The sequence below is a fragment of the Bicyclus anynana genome, chromosome 6 (genome assembly GCF_947172395.1).
Source record: "Bicyclus anynana chromosome 6, ilBicAnyn1.1, whole genome shotgun sequence".
Taxonomy (NCBI): Eukaryota; Metazoa; Arthropoda; class Insecta; order Lepidoptera; family Nymphalidae; genus Bicyclus; species Bicyclus anynana.
In genome coordinates, this window is record NC_069088.1 from 15,455,193 (window position 1) to 15,479,783 (window position 24,591).

Below are 24,591 nucleotides of genomic sequence, written 5' to 3' on the forward strand. Positions count from 1 at the left end.
TTGCGGCCAATTATCGGATCCCATTGGTCTACAAATCCTCCGACATCAAAGGCCTTTAACTGTGATTGTGCCCGTGGAAATCTATCAAAGCCTTGCTGATGGATTAATTACTTTTGCAGAGATAGGTCGTTAAACTCTACAAACTGAAGACGGTTTGAAAGCTTCTCAGTTATAAAGTGGAGATTGGAAATCGTTTTGATGGACAGTTATTTTATGGAGCAGTTTGAAATAATCTTTTCAATAAAAATATAGTAAGTTTTTTTTTTTTTAAATATTTACCATATCTTTACAATATGGCCAATATTCCCATCCACTCCAACTAGTCAGGAAAGATTGTATTAGGAGTGGGCACGACAATAGACCAACGGGGCCGGGATCGAACCACCACCCCTCGGTGATGTGTCCGACCGCTCTTACCATTGAGCTATTAAGGGTCTATTATATTACTAGCGGACGCCTGCGACTTCGTCCGCGTGGAATCCAGTTTTTCACAAATCCCGCAGGAACCATGGATTTTTCCGGGAAAAGTATGTGTTAACCCAGAGTAAAATCTATTTCCATTCCAAATTTCAACCAAATCGCTTCAGTAGCCGCATCCTAAAAGAGAAACAAACATACTTACACACTTTCACACTTACACACAAACTTTCGCCTTTATAATATTAGTGTGATTATGAAGATGTTAAAAGAACTGTTATACATTCATAGTTCAAAAGGAAATGAAAGAAAAATATTTACCCTTAAAGATTAGCGGACGCCTGCGACTTCGTCCGCCTTTGGACCTCCTTAATCTGGCCCTGTAGTAAAATCCCTTCTTAGCGGATCTTTGTAACTGCTTTTAACTACCTCCCTGCTAAATTTCATATTTCTACGTCAAGCAGTTTTCGAGATTTCATGTAGAGTGACCTTTCGCTTTTATACGTTTAGTTAACACACATTTTGAGGTCGTTAGTACTTTTTAACATTCCTATTTTTTCGCACAACGGTAAATATTTTCTTTCATTTCCTTTCGAACTATGTATGTATACAGTTCATTTAACATCTTCATAATCACACTATTATTATAAAGGCAAACGTTTGTGTGTAAGTGTGAAAATGTGTAAGTATGTTTGTTCCTCTTTTACGATGCAGCTACTGAAGCAATTTGGCTGAAATTTGAAATAGAAATACATTTTACTCTAAATAGAGCAGAGCAGTGATAGTGATTTTCAGTTGTGGGCATTTTAAGAAATTAAATATCATGTGTCTCAAAACGGTGAAGTTAAAACATCGTGAGGAAACCTGCATACCAGAGAATTTTCATAATTCTCTGCGTGTGTGAAGTATGCCAATCCGCATTGGGTCAGCGTGGTGGACAATTGGCCTTACCCCCTTCATTCTGAGACAAGACTCGAGCTCAGCAGTGAGCCGAATATGGGTTGATAATGATGATAATGTAAATAAAATTGTGCATATTTTCTGCGCTCAGTGGAGTCATTAAATTCGGATCACTTTTTGCGGTGATGTTGTAGGCACGTAACATGTCTATAATAATAATAAATAATAATAATATAGCCTTTATTTCCAAGGACATAAATTACAAAAATTTTAGAGTTTACATTTTTAAAAATTACAAAAGATACAAAAGTTACAAAAAACATTAACATTTCATTCAATTTCATTAAATATTAAACATGTCAATTTATAATTTAATTGGTATTAATTTCAGAAGTGTTTGGGTCAGAAAGGAGATTTCTCAGTCATTGTTAATGTTCATTTCGTCAATTTTAATTTTTAACATGTCTATAATATAAAATAATCATTGATTAATAGAGTTATAAAGAATTCAAAGCTATAAAGGCTAATGATACTCTCACAGCCACATTGCGTCATCACAGCCAGCCGGGGGCGATGCTAATGCACGCAAACCTAACTGGATGCTGCAATTAATGTGAGTGCACCGCACCTATCCACGTTACGCAAATTTCACTGGGATACATTGGAAATCGTATATACCGTGGTATAAACAGGCCATTGGTACGGGCGGGGAGATTACACCGTATGTTCAGATACAGTTTTTTATTGTCATACTCATGAAAGAGGTCCTTGCACATTGCGAAATATATATATTGACATTTAACCATTCACTGCCCGCGAGTATTTTATCGAAAAGCCCGTCTGCGCTGAAGAAGCCGACAGTCAGGGTATGCGGTTTTAATCTACCTTTGTGAGCCATTTAAACAATCTTTATATTCCTCTATCGCGCGGAGCATGATACTGTGCTTGCCTATTCCCTTAGTTTATTTTATATTTTTTTACATGCCACGTAACGGATACGATGGGCGACCGGTCGTCCATTTAGGAGTCAAATGGTTAAATAATTTTATGCGCATGATTATCACTGATGGGCTCTATACAGTATGCGCCCCGCCCATGACCACTTCAGCTTCGCAACTCGATGAACTACGTAGACACGATTTAGGTTCACACACACACTTAAGATCTCGCAAAGTTTCCCGAACTTGTGCTTTATATATACCTCTTTTCCACACTTGTGCACTATAGAATTCGGTTTGTATGATACTACTGTTATATTTTCAATCATCAGTCATATCATATCAGCCGATGGACGTCCACTGCAGGACATAGGCCTTTTGTAGGGACTTCAAAACATCACGATACTGAGCCACCTGCATCCAGCGAAACCCTGCGGCTCGCTTAATGTCGTCAGTCCACCTGGTGGGGCGTCGACCAACACTGCGCTTACTAGTGCGGGGTCGCCATTCCAGAACTTTGGGACCCCAACGTCCATCGGCTGATATCGTCCATTTTCAATCATTTGCTTTAATATCCCACTTAAATATGCAGGACATTTTCCCTGGCCGTCTCCGTGTGGAATTACATACCTGCACTATACTTGGTAATCCTTTCTGTAAAGCGTCTCCCCTAACCTCCCAACGCAATCAGTCGGCTCCCTAGAGAGCTTAAGAGTATTGATCATTAATAAACGATGTAATAACTAACAATTTTCCATTTTACAACAATTTTCCATTATGAATGCATAAAGCTCATTAAATATTTCTACGAAGCTTACAAAGTTTCTGTTTGCATTATTACATAGCATCTATTAAAAAGTATAATGCGATAAGTAGATAAGAGTGAATACAAAAACAATCCGCCACTCTAGTTAAGTTGCACGTCGATTCTCTTTCTACTATCGCAAATGCTTCGAAAACTAGAAAAATGTATGGGAATGACAGATCTTGATCACGTGACCTGTAGATAGCAAATTTTATTTACAACTAGCGGACGCCCGCGACTTTGTCTGCGTGGAATTCAGTTTTTCACAAATCCCGCGGGAACCATGGATTTTTCCGGGATGAAAATTAGCCTATGTGTTAATCCAGAGTAAAATCTATTTCTATTCTAAATTTCAGCCTTATCGCTTCAGTAAACACAGCGTAAAAGAGTAACAAACATACTTACACACTTACACACAAACTTTCGCCTTGTGTGATACAAACTTTAATTTTAAAAGTATTTTTACAATATTAGCCATCACCAATAACGTCACTTATAATTTTTAATTTCTTTGGTTCAGTATTTTTTCAAATCCAATGTTCTTGAATATTAAACATAGAAACAATTTTTTGCATAAATAATAATAATACGGAATAGAAGTATATATAAATAAGCGTTTTACATTATAATAACGGACATACGGTATCGAAACATGGAGTATAACATTCGCACGTTTTGTGTTCCCACTCGACCGTTCACTGAAAATTTGCCTGTATTCAGTTACGAATCTGCAATTCAAAGCTGCGCCATACACCCATACAACTCTGTTTACGCCACGATAGAGACGATAGTTTCCGTATTAATTTAGCGCAAAAACGCAGTAACTGTGTTGTGCGACAAAATGTTGCACAATAGTTTTAGCCGTTTTCTGTTCTGGGCCTCTAGCCAAGTGGCACGTCGATTCTCTTTCTACAAACGCTAACGCTTCGAAAACTAGAAAATTGTTTGGGAATGACGGATCCGATCGACAACCTGATCACGTGATCTGTCGATAGTGAATGTCATTCCTATACATTTTTGAATTTTCGAAGCGTTTGCGATCGTGGAAAAAAATTCGACATACCACTTAGCTGCAGGCCCTGTGTAGAATATAGATATAATAGAGCCTCTGCATTGTAAAGTTACAGCGCTGTAATATCGTTCGTTTCCATGGCAACTTCTTAATTCTTTGCATGTGTGAAGTTTGCCAATCCGCATTGGGCCAGCGTGGTAGACTATTGACTTAACCCCTCTCATTCTGAGAGGAGACTCGAGCTGAGCAGTGAGCCGAATATGGGTTTATAACGACGACGACGAATCTGGAGGTTTAACTACTCTTTCAAACAAAAAAATATTTTTTAAAAGTTCCCTTCAATTTCTCCAGGATTCCATCATCAGACCCTGACATGATAAAAATGGAACCACCCTGGAATCAAAGCCTTCAAAACAAAAAAAAGAATTTTCAAAATCGTTCAATAAATGGCGGAATTATCGCTGGACATACATAAAATAATAAAAAAAACATACATACAGCCGAACGTAGAACCTCCTCCTTTTTGGAAGACGGTTAAAAATAGGTTAAATAATGACAAAGTGGTTACAAACATTTAAAGAAATAAAAACATACGCGACAAATTGAGAACCTACTTCTTTTTTTTAAGCCAGTTAAAAAGCAAAAAATACATCTGCCTTTAAAAAAAGAGTCACTGAACACATAAAACGTCGAACCGTTCTGGAATTGAGAGAGAAATTAGAATACGAATATTGCGTCACGTAAAGCAAACTTTCGTCACTACCCAATAAGATCCGCGCAAATAAAGCCCTTTCAAATAAATACCGAACCCACGAAAATAAACATCGCAGAAGGCCCCAAGACTTAATTAAAATGTGTCTGACTTTGCATAAACATTATGTTTGTTACGGATGTTGTACGATTAAATAGTCTTTTACCGAGAGAGTTTACCATCCCAGTTTAATTACAGACATACAAGTTACCAAAAGCATATAGATTTATTGTTTTACTAGCGGACGCCCGGGACTTCGTCCGCGTGGAAATCAATGTAAACTTTCAAGCCCTATTTCACTTTAACGGTTGAATTAAAAAAAAATACATTATATTTCGTATTTTTTTCATGATTTATGAACAAATTTTTAAAACTGTAACTCTAAAAATTAAGGCCCTTCCATTCAAAGCTTCAATTCCTATTTCACTCCCTTTTTATTTTATTTTCGCAATAAAAAGCATTCTATAACCTTCTCCGTATTATGGTCTTAAACCATGCCAAGTTTCATTTGAATTCATTCAGTAGTTTCAGCGTGATGCCCGAATAACAAAAAACAAGGACAAACAGACAGACAAATATCGAAAAAAAATATGTTTAGCTTCAGTATCGATTATATAATGCCCCCCCAACAAAAATTTTCAAAATATCTTCAATGTACAGAATGTACAAAATGTACAGAATTCGTATTACAAGTATATATCCTAGATGGCACTCGCGTCCTTTATGTCAAGCTAACGTTTGTTGTTCTAATATTAGTGTTGTTCTAATAGCTGTGCGATGCCATTCTAAAACAATATGGCAATACGACTTACGAGTATCAACACGCCAACAATATGGGTATCAAATAAAAGAGCTTGCTGAAAGTAACTCAAAAATACAAGTGTCGTCACTCTTAATCCAATATGGCGGACTTGTTATACATGGTGTTACAAATGTTTGTTGTTACAAATGTATTCATGTGATATTTAATTTCTTAAAATGTACTATAATGTATGTAATGTTACAACTGAAAAGTTGGAGGTGCCCCGGATCGGATTCAAACCCACACCCTCTAGAATCGGAGGCAGAGGTCATATCTACTGGGCTATCATGACCGTCATATGAACACAAGATTACAGTAATTATTCTAGAATGAATTCGAGAACATACTAAGACTTTAATTAAATCGTGTCTTTAGTGTTACTTGGTACAAACATAATATTATTTGTTGCGTAAATGTACAAAATTACAACTCAACAAAGATATGTTACCGCTTTCTCCGTAACAAACTGTTTATTACTATTTGTCTAGACAACAGAATGTGACGCTACGCAATTTGTGGTTGAGTGTATTGTCTTTTAATTTTCTTAAAGTACATTATTGGGCTATAATTTAAAGTACATTATTGTCGTATCTGAGTATAAAACAATTTACTTTGGTATATTGGAAGCCCGCCTACCCAAATTGGAGTACCATGGTGGGTTTTAGCTTTAAACAATCTTATAAAAAGGGATTATTAAAAAGGCTGATGACGAATTTGACGGCTTTCATGGCGCAGTGAATTTACAAGACGGGTTCGATCCCCGGCTGGGCCGATTGAGGTTTTCTTAATTAGTCAAGGTCTGGCTGGTGGGCGGCTTCGGCCCTGGCTAGTTACCATCCTACCGGCAAAGACCGCCAGCGATTTAGCGTTCCGGTACGATGTCGTGTAGAAACCGAAAGGGGTGTGGATTTTCATCCTAACCTTAACAAGTTAGCCCGCTTCTATCTTAGATTGCAGCATCACTGACCATTAGGTGAGATCGTAGGCAAGGGCTAACTTGTAAACAAAAAATAATAATAATAATAAATTATTTATTTATTTTTATTTATATTACAGGAAAATCATTTAAAGTAATCCTTATTTTAATGCTTCATTTACCAGCAATTATAGTCCTTCCTAAAAAACAAATATTATCTTTCATTAAAAGAAGTCTTTATAAATAACCGTGATTAAATTCGTAAACAATTCAAAGGGGTTCGTTACAGACGTCGAAAAAGTTAATAAGACTTCCGTTTCATTGTTGTGACAGGAAAAAACCCCATTGCTGAGCCTTCATTAGCAATACTTCTGAGTTCAGAATCAACCCTTTAATTATAATCACAAAGCCAAGTATTCTGTCCAACGGAAACTTTCAGGCCTTCTCGTTCAGTTAATAGACCAAGAACAAGTCAACAACTTGGTTACATTAATTTACTTATATTTTAACCGTAATTAATTAACCGTAATTAGTTAATTTTAACATACTTAAAAAAAAATCAGAACTGTCAAACCTATTTGTATGAAAACTTTAATTCATTGAAAATTAATAATTCTGTTCTTGTTTTAGGCCAAAGTCCATTGTTATACGTACTATCATATTACCGGAAATTAAACAACTTAATAGTTTTATTTAGTTCATTAAAAATGAATTTTTATATATCAAAATGATATTTTGCAATAGAATTTTCATCATAAACATCTTAATCACTATGATCACGCCTCCCTCCTTACAAGAGTGTGAGATTCCCTCGTCACTCCAATACGAGTAATGGGGCTTAGTAATCGTTTTAGTAGATCTCCGATCTCTATCAATTGACAATGACCAGGATTTGCTTATAGATGACATAACACCATGAACTTTCCAACATTCGTCGAATAATGAAAATGTCAGTAATTCACAGTCCGACCCGGGACGCAAACATAGGAACTCATATTTCAAAGCTGAATAAGGTTCACACTGGACCAAGGACCAACGAGGCAATAATTTGCATATCTTTTAATATTTTTCTATTATACTAGTGGACACCCGCGACTTCGTCCACGTGGAATGAATTTTTTCACAAATCCCGCGGGAACCATGGATTTTTGTGGTATGAAAGTAGGTTATGTGTTAATCCAAAGTAAAATCTATTTTCATTCCAAATGTCAGCCAAATCGCTTTAGTAGGCGCAGCATAAAGGAGCAACAAACATACATACACACAAACTTTCGCATTTTTAATATTAGTGTGAAGTGTGACAATCATTCGCTGGCTCTTAGATTATAAAGTCTACAAGTACATTGCTCGTCTTTCCCTTGAATGTTCTAAGGTATATGTTTCCAAAAGCCTGTTTATTTACATTGCCTTAACTTAAATTTAAAAGAGCATGGAGCAATTTCATTACGTTGTTTCTAAAGGCGTATTCACAATGTCTTGCGAATAATTATATCACATTTTGTGTACGTAGTACAAGTTTTGGTAATTTTCCACAAGCTGTTTTCATCTTTACGTATTTGTTAATGAACAATCTTTATGAATGAAACATTACACGGAGTGATGAAACTTTGATTTGAGTTCCAAATAGGCTATTTGACACTTAAATAGTTCATTATCGTTTTTAAAGATGTTTTTTGACAATATGAGACAAAACTATCGGCCATGATGGTCTATATTTCAGCTATTTTATGACGTCACTCTAACAAATCCCTTAGAAACGGAGCGTTTGACAAAAATATTAGTTATTAATTGGTTTGAAGTTTAGTTTTAAATAGATCCAAACGAGCTTGCTGAGCAATAATTATTATTGGCACTTTTTGACACCTAGGGAGCCAAGGCTGGAATATATGCCCGAGAAATAGTCATTGGCCATGTTACTAGGAACCAGGAGGAATTTAAACTCGAGGCATGCTCTCCTCAGATTATAGGGTCGGAGATGACAATGTTGATTGTGATTTCACTGAGTCAAGCAGTTTGTTATCATTATCATTTTTATAGAGCTTCACCCACTACACTGTTCCAAGTGGGTTGGCGGGCTTAAGGTGATAATGTTATAATCTATAATAACCTCTATAAATTCTTATTGGTAATGTCTGGGACTGACGGCTTAACGTGCTCTGCGGGAGACGGGCAGTGGCGTGCATAAGGTTTTAAACTAGGGTAGGCATTATGCGTCTATAAAGTGCACGCCACTGGAGACGGAATGTAACACCATCAACTTCCCAACTCTGAGTTGAGAATTTTCACTGAAAATTTCTTAAAAGAAAGTAAAGCCCAGTATTTCAAAACCCGATTCTGGACAAGAGGCCGGGACCTTGTTGCCTAAAGCCAAAGTTAACCATTATACCAAAGAGGCAAGGCGTAAATAATTCTTCTCCTAAAGAATGATTAATTTAATGTAGCTTGTAGTGCATTACAAGTTTGAAAAGGAACTAATGCGGAGCTAAGTACAAAGTCCGCTTTCCAACAAAACGTAAGACGTAAAATGAGTTCTTATAATTAAATTATACTAGTTACAGAACTAGGTCATCTGTGTGCGACCTAGTGCCTGGCACGGGCCGGATTATAGAAATGTTACCTTTTTTACGGTGAATTAAATTTTACAAAGCGTACATGGTGGTGTGTGGACCATGGCTTTCTACTAGGTACAATTTTTTTTTTTAGCAAGTTTTATAAAGCCTTTTAGGAAACATTAGTGTGTAGAACCAGTGTGTAAGATGAAGTGCGTGTAGTAGGGCTTAGTTATATTTAACCTACCAACTGTATGAGTAGGTACAATGTAGATCTATTATGACCGTTATGGTACTTGTGAGCCGATATAGCCTAATGGATATGATCTCTGCCTCCGATTCCGGAGAGTGTAGGTTGCATTTTGAGCAATTAAATAGCACGTGTCTTAAACAGTGAAGGAAAACATCGTGAGGAAACCTGCATACTAGGGAATTTTCTCAATTCTCTGCGTGTGTGAAGTCTGCCAATCCTCATTGAGCCAGCGTGGACTAGTGGCCTAACCCCTTTAATTCTGAGTGGAGATTCAAGCTCAGAAGTGAGCCGAATATGGGTTGATAATAATGATGATGATGATAGTACTTTTTACATAGACGAGACAAGGAGAAGGCTATTTGGTAGAAAGTTATTTTCTTCTTCAGGCTCCGGATCTCACCCGACGATGTTTCCGCGTTCGCCCAAAAATCCTGGTGACGTCACTGCGGTCATTCTGGAGCCTACATCAATTACATAATCACAAAAAAAATATTTGTTGGTTTTACTCAACATCAGAGCGATACTTGCATAGAAACCTGAATGGCCTTTCCCCTTAAGTCCATTAACCAGAGGTAGTGCCTGCAATTACATCCTACCCTTCAGACCGGCACTTAACAATGCAGCATAGCAGCAGTAATAAGCATGGCGATAGTACTTCCTTCGAAATATGTCTACACTGAAATAAAACAAAATATCGACACCCATTGCAATAATTCTTAAAATTTTAAAATTGACTCCCTATAGAAATAGAACTCGGTTCATTCCACAAAACCCTCGCTACAGAAAACCCGTCGAGTTAGCCTTAATTTAAATTTTCCAAATGTTATAAGAATTTATAGACGAAGACTCAAAGAAGATATTAATTTCACAAGTTGGTCGATCGACGCCAATTAAAACTTTCGAAATGAAATGTGGATATCCAGGGGAGTAGCAACTTTTCTTTCTTTATTTCATTAGCGGGTCTCTCGAGCAACCAATTCTTGTCGGAAATTTAATGATATAATGGGAAAATAATATAAAAGCATTGTAATCTAAAAAGGGCAGTTTACATGAACTGTAAATTGGAATTCTGTATTGATTGAAAACATATTTTATATTTGATTGCGATCAAATAAACTATGTAAAATCAAAGATTTTATGCTGTAAAATATCTTTGTGATAAATGGTATTTTAAATTTAAAGATACAAAATACTGCAAAATTAATTTAGTTTCAAAATTCTCATGTTTATAACATAAACTAAGTAGATCAGAGGCATGCAAATTTCGACCAAGACTGAGCATTTTGCAGTAATCCCGAAAACCCGCATCGGATCAGCGTGCTGGGTCAAAGCTCCATATCTTTTACAACGAGGAAGGTTATAACTTATCCCTTTATTGGACTGATACAATGGGCTGATAAAGATAATGATGGTGATTACTGATAATGATGAATACCTTGTGAATTCAAGTACTAGTATCAGAACATCGGTAATGCGTCAGTGTTGTCACAACAAACCAGCGCCTTGGATAATGGACTAAACAGCTGGGAGTTTTAATTGTTATTAATGGGGAACATCTTAGCGGTTGGCGCTCATCCAACTAAGATAGTGGGCTGCATACGGCGAGTTTACTTTATGCTTTCTTTAAAAATATTATATTTTTTCTGCCATAGATATTACAAATGGCACCTATCTCTACAATCTCTTCTTTCTATACTGTCTCTAAAAGTGATAACTTATTTTTGGAGGGTAAGCCGCTTGGTAACGTAACTCGTTACGGCGCCACTCTGTCTGGCTTCCCTTTCTCTCACGCATACTGCAGCAGGCTTAAGTTATCACTTCTGTTGCGTATTTAAGCGAAAAGGTGGAGGTTTAAATTCGCCGGAATCTTTTTTTTTTTTTTATGTTCACTTATCTCTTATTATATTTTAACGGCCCAATACTTATAGAATATGGAGCGTTGACCCACTAAGCTGTTCCAATGCAGGTTGGCAGTGTTGTTGACAATAATGTTCATAACCGACGGCTTAACATTGATGTGCGACATACGAGACACGGAGGTTTTACACTAACAACTACCCATCTCCGGGTTGAAAATTTTGCACTGAAAACTTCTAGAAAAAAAGAAATCATATCTCAATATTTTTTACAGTCTGACCCAGGTCTCGAACCCTGGACCTTGTGATTTGAAGCCCAACAAAGCAGTTATAATTATAAAGTGACGAATAATTAAGCTAAGAACCTCACTAACTCAACTTCACTCAATAGTTCGGACTCGACACCGGGAGGTCATGAAACTTTATGGTAAATACAGCTACTATAGTATAAAGTATCGAAAAACCTACTTTTAGCAGTTATTAGAAAAATAGTAATACGATGCATCTCAAAATAAATTTTCAAATACAATTTTCCGCGTCGTTAATGAGATTAAACACAATCGCAAAAAAATTACAAATTTGCCAGCTAAATAAACCTCAACAGAATGTTATGATCTGTAATCGCTTGACACACGACGTACCCCGGTGGGTACAGCGTAATACTAGTCAAGATAGTCGGAATTTCGCCAAAACGAGTCGTCGATCAATCATTTCTGACAAATTCGCGACGTATTACCGTAAAAGCTATCCTTTTACGTTAATTTCAAACAAAAATAGCCGTGTTCTTGATTATTATCTTCTTTGACGGTGGAGTTGAATTTTTATTACCTGAAACATTTATGCAAGGAAGGTTGGGGAATTATTTCGCTGTTGAAATCTCGTTTGACTTTTGCAGCGGTTCTTGCATTTTGAAATTCTTAGCATTTATGAATATCTCATAAATTATAACGTTGCTGGAGAGAATGTTGTGAAAATTAAGGCAGTGGATTTCAAGATAGCCAGATACATAAATAAATATGGGATTATGGGATTTAAAGACATTACAAAAACTATACTGACATATTTCATACAAAAAGACAAAGTGAAATTAATGTTTTATTTTATTTTTAAGTGACAATGTAATCCAGTGTTCTCCATCTATACTTAAAATATAACTGTGGCAAATCTAATTCTGTACATTGAAGGTATTTAGAAAAATTTTGTTGGAGTTCATTATTATATATATTGGCTATCGATACTGAAACCACAAATATTTTTTTTATGTTTTATATGTGTATCTGTCCATCTGCCTGCCTGACTGCCTGTCTGTTCGTGTTTTTGTTGACCGGGCAACACGCTGAAACTACTGATTGAATTCAAATGAAGGTTGTCGCCAAAATAGAATCAGAAGTTTGTATGAAAAGTTCTTAATTTTACCACTAATGGGTTTAAAAGAGGTTGAAATTTATTTTTTATTTAATATGTTCATGTTTTGAGTTATATTTTTGTAAAATTATTAGTGGACTATTAAAATAAATAAAACCTACACTAATATTATAAAGAGGAAAGATTTTTTTTAGTTTGTAGCAAATATGCTTCGTTACTACTAGACTGATTTTAATAATTATTCTACCAATGGAAAACTACACTTTATCAGCGTGCAATATAGGTTATTTATCTGTACATTCAAAGTAATGAGAACTACTCGAGTGAAACCACGGGGCGCCCGCTAGTAACAAATAAATCGTTGCAAGAGCAACAATCCACAATTACTAAACTAGAACAGTAATAATTAGTGTGAGATTAGTAAACGTCGCGTGTAGGATGAAGATGCATTGTGCGGAATCGACAGGTGGTCAGCGACATGATTGATGCTGATTCTGACGTGTTCTTGTTGGTATCCGGTCATAGAATAACAAAATACAACAGATATGACAAACCAACGTTAACTCGTTTTTGTAGTAACAGAGCTTTTAGTGACACATACTACATTGACACATACTCGGCTCACTATTGAGTCGAGTCTCCTCTAAGAACGAGATAGAGGCTTATAATGGCACGGAGGCCCAATGCGGATTGGCAAACTTTATTCACGTAAATAAAAAAAAAATGGAAAAGTCTTTTCCTTCACCATTTGAGATACGTGATATTTAATTTCTAAAAATGCGCCTAACTGAAAAGTTGACAGTGCACGCCCCGGACCGGATTCGAATCTACGCCCTTCAAATCAAATGTATAAGGTCAAAAAAAGTACTACCGCGAAGATTATTTCTACCGCAACGCAGCAATGCACTGCTACGGTATGAAAGGTGTATTGTCAGTAGGTACAATTATAGTCACATGAGATTTAACACTTATTATACCTCAGATTGAAGGAAACAGGGTGGCACTATGTGTCATGTTTTTAGAAAAGCCCTGCGAGTTTTTATTGTTGATGCGTTAATTTTTATACAAAAAAATAATAATTGTTTTATAAATATACTTAGGATCTCCTGAACCGATACTGAAAATTATTTTACCACTAGAAAGCCACGTTATCTGTAAGTGTGCTATATTTTATTCCCGAATTGTCACGGGCACGGGAACCGCGGTTGAAACTGCGGTACGTCGGCTAAGAATATGTTAAGCCTTTTCACTGTGACTCAGATAATTTTATCAAAATTTATCTCCGTTAACGATTACAAACACGCCCCTTAATATAAATAGAAGAACCAATAATATTATTAAAGGCATTGTAAATGCCCCGTGGCTACCTGATCTGAGTTTTCAATGGATTATTACGGCCAAAAAGGTCTTTAACATTCCACGTCCGCTGCGGTTTCAATATAACGGGCGTTGCTTGTAGGTTAATGGCTATTTATTCGCTGATCTATGATACTATTTAGTATTTACGTATACCTAATAGTTTTATATAACTAAAAAAGTTGAGTGAATGTGACCGAACGTGACAGACAACAAGCAAACCACAAATACCTACCTGCCTAGCCTGATTAGAAGATTCCTTTAGATGGTTTTAGATACCCATTTTAATAAAGAACTTCTAGGGAGTGTTCTTTGAGCAGGTTATAGAAAGACTTTGATGCCTCTTTATTATCATAATTATTAGCTTAGAAAAAAAAATGTTTATCTTATCGAAACTCATTAAAGGTTTTAACTTCATAACGTCTGCGTATTTAATTGATCTTTGTCAAAGCTTATTAGGCGTTCATCTGTATGTAACTGTAATTGCAAATCTGTGATTATTCCGGAGCTGGAGATATATCTTTGGCAACGTCAGGCATTGTATTAGTATTGTCATAGGTATGAGAGACAGCTACTGAATGAACAGTGGGTAAATAAACAAAAATATCCACAACTGAATACTAAAAGTGTAATTGCCACAAAACTGTCTAGCCTAGTGGGTGTCAGCAAACAGTTACATCAGATGATAAGCCAGGGTGGGGCTACGGGCATCGAGGCTTAGCTTACTTGCCCGGGTAATCCCGGGAAGGATCTTGTTTCCCCGGCCATTTACTTCCAGTCCCTTTTGGGGCTGAGCTACCATGACCTATGTGTCGTCTTGAGTGTCAGTCCAGGTGCCCCAAGGTGTCGCTGCTGTCGCGCTTATAGTAAATCATCATCATCATCATCATGTCAGCCAATGGACGTCCACTGCAAGACATAGGCCTTTTGTAGGTACTTCCAAACATCACGATACTGAACCGCCTGTATCTAGCGAATACCGCGAGTCAGGTATTCGCTGGATGCTTTTAGTACAATGTTTGCAAAATAGCGACATTAGTTCCAGGTTTGGCCACCGGATAAAAAAAGTTTGTGGCACTATACACGTATTCTACTAAAAACACGTTCCTTGACAAATGTCTACAGTTCACATTCAGGTACTGACAGTACGTGAAAATTAATATTTTAGTTACTTGTATGAAAATAAAAAGCAATTTATACACATTTGAAGCCTCTATTGTTCACAAGGTTCATGCTTGTGTAATAAATATTGCTACAGCACTGTACAGTGTACAGTCACATGAATATTCAAAATATATTTCCACAAAAATAAAGGTTTTACAGTTAGAATATAAAAATATTTTTTATTTTGAATAGTTTGCGTTTTGACTTAACTATGACTTCATTTTATATAGTCCATTTGTGATGCATCACATAATGCCCGCATAAATTAAGCAAGCTCATTGTTTACAATCATCAGAATCTTTTATTTGCATATTCTGATTGTCCCGCTCCCGCATAGAAATTCCAAGCTCGCGCCATCGCCCGCTGAGTGACTTTGAGCCTTCTAATAAGGCCTATAGTCAGCGACCAATTGTCGTATTCGTAGGTCATCACAGGCAACACGCACTAATCGAAGACTTTTGTCTTTAAGTACTGAGGAATTTCGAACGAAAAGATGTCGTGGAGTTTCCCCGAACGCCGATTATATCTTCGCCATGGATGTAATTATAGTGGTCCATTTAGCCCCAGTACTCCCCAATTAAATCTACCACCATAGCTACCCTAATACAGAACTGATTTTTTTTTGAGTGATAAAGAATATGACAAATTTTCAGCCATACTCAATTACTTCCCAAAAAGGTTGACTATCTATATGATTTTAGTCACCTCAGCTCTAGTGGAAAACTAGCGCTGATGTGACAAAAATATGAAGCGGCTAAATGTAAACAATACAGTTTAATATTTAACGAATAAAAATAATAACTGTTATATTATTCCCGGCATTTCAATAGAATATTTATATGGTAACAAAGTCGGAAAAACAAATGCAATGTAGTGTGTCAAAAATATACTGCATACTAATCAAAGGATTACTGTTGCGATAAAACTTATGAATATTTACAAAGTTCCCAAGCCGAAAAAACGTAACAAAAAGCGGGAAACACAGAAAAATAACAAAATTAAAAATCCATTTACTTTGATCGACTGCCCACCGTTAAACGAACTAGCGTGTGCAGACTTGTTTGTTCGTTTGTTAGACTTTCACGTCTAGACTACTGAGCTGATTTTTTTCACTAATGGAATGGACGTCTATCGGCTGATAAGTTAAGAGCGCGCAGCGCGTCGGTACTACGCCGAATTATGACTTTCACGTGAGTGAAAAGCACGGAGCAATTGACGCGCGACGCAAATTTTATGACGTGAGCGCCAAAACCATTTTTACCTAATTGCAAGTAAATTAAACAACATAACGAAAAACAAAAAGGGCCATGTTCAAGATATATACCTAATTTTCTATACAAAACAAAAATTTAAGAAAATAAGTTTGCTTTTCCTGATATTGAAAGCAAAATGTGAGCAAAATATGTATTTTAAAAAAAAATAAACTATCGAGAAAAGTTTTACAAATTGTGTATTTTGAATAGTCATAACGAAGCTAACACTTTGAAACATCATTTACCCAAATATCAGGCTCCTAACTTTTCCAGAATCTGAGATCCAGAACCATTTGTAACCACTAAATTATATATTGCACACTCTTAAGGTAAGGTAATATTGCCGGCTGCTTACAAGCTAGAACTCAGTATATCTAAATGTAAATTGTACCAACTTATTACCACATTAATAACAATTAAAACGCTCAGTAGTTCAGCGCATTACACATACGCTTGCTTGATACACATGACAAATGATTCCTGTTCTAATACTATCCATTACTATACGCCAACTTATCTTCATCTAAAGAACATGGGTTACGAACTAAACAAGTAATATCCATCATCCCAAATTACATCACGTCAGATATATTCGATCTAAAACTTTATTCCCGGTCGTTTCGTAAATATATTTGAAATGTAATCACACTGAATTATTGTTATTTTGATTAAGAATAAACGTGATTCGTTTATTCTTAATCAAAATAAATAAGAGTGATATTTTTTTTTATGCAATTAAAAGTGGCGGTGATACGCACGCGATAAGTAACCAACCAATTAATAATTATAATTTTTAGTAAAACAGAGAATAACACAAAAGCAATTAATCTACATGAAATAAAATGATCTTTGCAGTAAACACTTTAAAAACTTAATATTTAAGTTTTTGATGAAAAAAAGTCGCAATTAAAATGCATACTGTATAAAAGCTGTCCCGATAAATATTACGACCTACGAAAATTAGAAGTTTTTGAAAATAATCATAATGGCTTACATTTTGAATCCTTATTGATAGATGATGATTATGATAGATGTACAACTTTGCATAGTACATTTATTTCGACGTGACCGTTAAAAGCACATGAGTACGAAAAAAATCAAAACATAAAAAAGTATTCAGTCCCATTTTTTTGGAAAAACTTTCTTTGGAGTAGAATAATTAAACTTTCATTACTTGCAACAATTACTCAAAAATAATTTACAAGTATAAAATCAACGTTTAAATAATTTTTCAGCACATAGCGACTAAATTGCACTAAAGGTAGTGATTTTTGTATTTTGTACAAAAATTAATATAACTTGAAAAGCCTAAAATTTCGGCTACATATATTATTAGTAGCGATATTTTAGTAGGCCTTGATATCAGCTATTACTCTGTTGTAATAATATAGAAATATCATAATATTTACGCGATAGCCCGTACAATAAACAGCTATAAATGTTACTAAATCTCTTAATTCCACGAATTTAGCAACCCTACCTTGTTTCTTTAGCCTAAGTATCAGGTTTTATCAAATTAATCTTGAGATTTCTAAGTAAATATGAGGCCCTTGGGCTATTTTACTGTTTAGAATTGTAATCAATACCGATTTCGGAACCATTAACAAGTTTTTACTTCTAAAGAGTTTACACGTGGTTCAGGTTGAACTACGAGTACGCTACGGCTAACTGAAATCAACTCGATTACTTTTAACCGCTCTCTCTTCGATATTGTTTATCAAATTAAAATTTATAACGTATATATTATGTACGTTAAGGTTCGTTTATATCTACAGACATTTAGCGTGCCAGACACGTGCCATGACAGACAAAATAATATTCTCCTATACAGTGTTTATTAACGTATCTATCGTAACGAGGCCGCGCAGACGTTGACAGACACGGGCCCCGCTGGCCAGTATTCGCGGAAAGAATATTTTGTCTGTGCGGTTTATGTCTGTAGAGTCATTTTCATGAATCCTGAACTAAATTTTATGACATTAAGACCGCCATTACCAAATGACAATGAGCGCCATTAAGATATTACCGCCGCGTCTGGGGGACTTCATTTATGAAGAGGACTTTACGTGTCTCTAGCTGCCTGCTGGGCAGTGTGAATAGACGGTATCTGTGTACAAAAATTCAGCTCACTAGGAGTCTATCCCCAAATTGGGGTTTAAAATACCTGGACTTTATTACGACACTCTGTGGAATCAAAACTCATAGGGGTGGTTTTAAAACTAATAAAACTTTAAATTAGTAGTGGTTTTAAAATTACTTTTTAAAAATAAGAAGATTGTAGTTATTACTAGACAAATTAAATCCATTTTTCCTCGATCTTTATAATTAAAGACAAACTATGTAATCGACAGAGCGATTCGAATGTTCACGCCGAAAACACGACTATTTGTATTTTGATAGACAACGAAATATAATCGTTCTATTGTCGGTAGATTACCCTTATTTGCATGTTACAAACAACTATGAACGTCTCTACAAAGTGTTACAGTAGAGATACAGACATTAATATGTTACATCAACAATATTCATTACCGCATCATCGGTAATGAATATTGTTGATAGACGTCATAGACGTCCATCGGCTGTTAATGACTTTTCGTCATTAACAGCCGATGGACGTCTACTGCTGGACATAGGCCTCTAGGACTTCTAAAAGTGTCTCGAGCCGCGAGCATCCAGCGGCTCCCTGCAACCCGCTCGATGTCCTCGGTCCACCAAGTGGGGGGTCGACCAACACTGCGCTTTCTGGTGCGGGGTGCCATTCCAGCACCTTGAGACCCCAACGTCCATCGGCTCTTCAAACTATGTGGCCTGCCTATTTATAGGAAAACAATTAAATGATCAAAAATACTATCATCTCCTAAGTGTAGTACGCATGTGATTTGAATTTTCTTTGTATTACTTTTTGGTTTGTGTATGATCACAACAATATTTATTTAATACTGGCGAACCCGGTCGACCCGTTGACACTTACGAAACAATGGGACATTTAGGGAAAATTATTCATCTTTCTTGAGTTTTCATTGTTTTTAAGATTCGGGGCGTAGATAAATCCAACGAATCAAAAACCATAAAAATTGGTTCAGCAGATCTCGAGTTAAAAGTGTTGTAACAAACCCGTCTTCGTTTTGTATATAGATATACATTTTAAATTATGAATTTTAGTTATTAAATATTGTCCCCGAGAAATTCAATAACAGGGAAACATTATTCTATAGAAATTAAAAAAGTTGCATACATGTAAAATGAAAATTGTTCTTCTGTAACACACTAACAATGAGCCTAAATACAATAGATAGTGATTGGTGAGGAGGCTAGCCACAAACCGTCGCCTGCGGCCGCAAATATGCCATATATTGTCACACAAGCTAAATACGAGTAGGTATAGAACCCAGTCCTCCTATCGCAAGTACCATCGAAATAATAAGTCACTACATAATTTTTTCGTATTTTCGTTTTTGTGATCATCTAAAATAGTCATTTCAACGAAATAACGTTAACTCAATCATTTTTCACTAAGCTATCATGTTTTTTTCTACGATCATCTAACATGATTATTTCAACGAAATTATGTAAATACCAGTTTTTCGATAAAATAACGTTACTACCTGCTACTACCACTACTATACCAATGTTTATTTACGCAGAATTATAATAATTGTGTCATTTCGTTGAAAATACAATGTTAGATGATTGCAAAAATGAAAATACGATGAAAAACGATATAGTGATTGATTGTTTGAATGGTACAACGAGTCATAAAATAACTCTGCCAACATTTTCACATTATGCTATAAGAAATATGTTAAACAAAAGGTCAAAACAAAATTCAAAATTACTGACAATATTTTACAAAAATTTAAATTTTAAGGTGATAATATAATTCAATATCTTTTTGTGCTTGTTTTTAAATAATTACCCTTCCTTATATCTTCGCTGTAGTTGGGTAAAATAGATTTTCAATAAACATATATTCTGTTCTAATAAAGATGGTCCATGAAAATTATTTTGTGCAAATTGATAACGTGATAATAATAATTTGTTATAGTAATTATGCACGGCTCTACAAGCGTTAAACCTTATTAAGCTCAGAGAAATTTCACTCAATAAGGTAATGTGATAAAAAGCTTTTTAATATAGCTCTCACGTCCATTTTGCAAAATTTAATTTACTTGGAAAGCCTCATTTTCAATAATGGTCCTGTGCTCCGTGCCGTGCCTGGCACTAAGGGTTTACGCAAACGACCCAGTTTTCATTTAGTTTTCCTTGCCTGCCATCGCACTATAATTACTATTTAGTAAGTTTATTCGTTCTATTCACCTGCAACGTTACAGAAAGATTAATTCATATCATAGATTATAGTCATTAAGTCTTTAGCCATGTCACTTAGCCAAAAAACGATAATCGCTTTACATTCCAATAAAGCAAGCCTTTCTACGAACATCTCGGATGTGATCCCAGTAGGTAGGTAATCTTAACCAGATGTCAGTCACTTGGCTTCTTGGGTTCAAACTCCATAGTTGTCTATATTATTTAGGTATGATAGGAGCAAAAGCTGCCATGCTTTAGCTCCTATCATACCTAGTAACTACTAATCATACATTTAAAAAAAATACGCATTCCACAGACAAGAACGCTGCATTTCGATCCAATTTCAAATTTTTATCAATCAATCAGGGCCTTAGGTACTCGTACTTGAGTACTCGAGTACTCGCATCCACCTATGATGATTCTATTAGAGAATAAAACCTCCTTCGTTTTATAAACATGATTTTAATATGCGTAAACTATTTACGAATTAAACCCTTTTTGTTTTTATAGTAGGCTAGTACTCGCAACAGACAAAAATTAAAAAAAACAAAATTACTTTAGCCCCTAGAGGCTGAAATGCATGTTTAATCCCGTTGTGGAGTGGTAATATGACAGTGTTTTTGAGCAAGGGTAGTGAAAATAATATTTATTATAATAACCAGCTTTGTACAATTAACAACTGAGCTTAACAATTGCCACAATCAATATCCAATTAAAATGCAACGTATTTTATAGAAATTCCCGCGTGTCCACTGCTATTTATAGGTTACACAAAAATATACCAAGCATTCGAAAATATTTTATACTTTAATATGCCTTTACAATATTTTTAAATTGAGCTGAAAGTAACGAGTTATTCAGGTCACCAAAGTGGAACACTTTTAAATTGCTGTAAGTCTAGACTTTTATTAAAGAGTAGATAAATCACTCAGCCAGCACGAAAGTGACCTAAGCCAAACATTTTTCAAAATGAATTATGCAGATTTTCAGTTCAAAGTAACTTCAAACTGATTTTAGGAGCGAAGCTATTCAGATCTCACTCAAAATTCTAAATGACCTATCTATGTTCAGTTGCAAATAGCAGCTGATTATTTTTATCCGGGTTCGATTCCCCATTCATACTGAGTTTTACTTTTATCAAAGAAATTTTCAGTAAAAATTCTCAACCCAGAGTTGGGTAGTTCACCATTGTGAATCTGTCATTATCTTCACCAACTGATAATGATCGCAAACAAATATCCCTTCTTCTAAGGAGAAAGACCAAACAACGTATCTAATCAAGACATAGACAAATTTTAACCAATAGCAACGCAACTGGAAATACCTCTTTTGTTGCGTTGGAGCGAAAGAGATGGGACTGAGACTACTCCGCCGCCATCGTCATTTCGTCTATTTATTTTTACGAAATACTATGTCGTTGGTCGCATGCTAAGCATTCCGTCGATGTACTCGTAGTCGTTAAAATAGGCTAATAATGTTGATACGTTTGTCTTCACTGTTGCATAAAGACATTCACTGTTATTCAATAACACTATGGCAATAAAAGAAATACCACAAGTTGTTACGGAATCTCCTCTCGTAGGCGGATTCAAGACAAAACTGTGTGCTATTTTGTTATCAGGATTCATGACATTATTATTGTAGAATTCTCTGTATTCTCTTTAGAAAACAATATGAAATTATTAAATCATGATGTAATCACATCACACTAATATTATAAAGGCGAAAGTTTGTGTGTAAGTGTGTAAGTATGTTTGTTCATCTTTTACGCTGCAGCTACTAAAGCGATTTGGCTAAAATTTGGAATAAAAATAGATTTTGCTTTGGATTAACACATAGCCTATGTGTACTTTTCATCCCGGAAAAATCCATGGTTCCCGCGGGATTTGTGAAAAACAAAATTTCACGCGGACGAAGTCGCGGGCATCCGCTAGTCCGCAATAAGGAAATAATTGAAAATAACGGTTTGTTTAAACTACTACATAAGTACTACCTATAAGTTACAAGATTCCTAGTTAACCCAATGAACCAATTTTAACTTTAATGGAATTTGTTTATTACTAATAAAACTATTTTGCTAGGACACGATTGATCCTAATAAATCAAAGCCTGATAAAATCTCCAATCTAAAACAATCCACCATCTTCTTTGTTTATCGTGAACATACAAACAGATATAGATTTTATCTAAATTTATTTTTGGGTGATTGATCAACAAACTTTTAAACATTCGTCGTCATCAACCCATATTCGGCTCACTGCTGAGCTCGAGTCTCCTCTCACAATGAGAGGGGTTAGGCCAATAGTCCACCACGCTGGCCCAATGCGGATTGGCAGACTTCACACACGCAGAGAATTAAGATAATTCTCTGGTATGCAGGTTTCCTCACGATGTTTTCCTTCACCGATTGAGACACGTGATATTTAATTTCTTAAAATGCACACAACTGAAAAGTTGGAGGGGCATGCCCCGACCGGATTCGAACCCACACCCTCCGGAATCAGAGGCAGAGGTCATATCCACTGGGCTATCACGGCTCCAAACATTCACAAACAAACATTCTTAAACATTCACAAACCTAGTAATGAGCAAAATAAAATACAATACAAATGTATATAAATTACCAATTATTTACTTTGATCTTTCAAATATTGCATGGAATTAAGTGAAAGTACCTTACTTCTTGAGAGCCGTGATTGTCCAGTGACCTTTGTCTCCGATTCCGGAGGGTGTAGGTTCGAATATGGTCGGGGGCATGCATCTCCAACTTTTCAGTTATGTGCATTTTACGAAAATGAATTTCACGTGCCTCAAACGGTAAAGGAAAACATCGTGAGGAAACATGTATAGGTACCTGAGAATTTTCCCAATTCTCTACGTGTGTGAAGTCTGCCAATCCGCATTGGGCCAGCGGGGTGTACTAAGGTCTATTCCCTCTAAGCGGTGGTTCCAGTAATGATCGATAGTGTTACTTTGTGTATCTGCCATCCTTGACACGTAAAGCTAAGGACCTACTCTGAGGCTACGGCTTCTCCGTTATCAGAAATGAAATTTAGTCATGCCCCGTCATATACATACACAAAAGACAGCCTTATCGCTAATCGCAATCTCTACCTACCTAAATGTATGCAATTTTCAATTCCTCACATAATCTCGTTCGACTTAATAAAATATAAATCTTTTCAGAACTGAATGCCTGAGTGTACTTTAAGCACTTTGTTTAGAAAAGAAGCATTTGTCTTGCAGAGAGACATTAATAGGTTTCAAGTGTACTATTGCACAATGAAATTCCTAGCGCACTGCATCTTGTGGGGAGAATTTTGCTAAAATAAAGAACTTTACACTAAAAAGCAATCAGATAAGATTCACAAAAGTAGGTATATTCTATCCATGAGTAACTAAACCCGTATGTAACTCAAAGGTGACTGACTGACATAGTGATCTATCAACGCACAGCCAAAACTACTCGACGGATCGGGCTGAAATTTGGCATACAGGTAGATGTTATGACACGCATCCGTTAAGAAAGAATTTTGATCAATTCTATCCCCAAGGGGATAAAATAGAGGATGAAAGTTTGTATGAAACTTTGTCAATTTTGCAGCGATTTCGAATGAAAATAGATTTTACTTTGGCTTATCACATAGGCTACTTTTCATCCCGGAAAAATTTATGGTGCCCTCTTGATTTGTGGAAAACTGAATTCCACGCGGATGAGGTCGTGGGCGTCCGTTATTTAATGATATAAATCTACTAATCATGCAGGGTAAGTGGGAGTACCAACAACTCCCTGTTGTTGACAATTTTAACAGCCCCATACTGAGGCACTGGGTACACACACTTACATGTGCACCTACCCAGTGCATCAGTAAGTAGGGGAAGATTAGTAATTTTAGTATTAGTATATGTATTTGTATCTCCCACTATAGATAATAAGCACTAT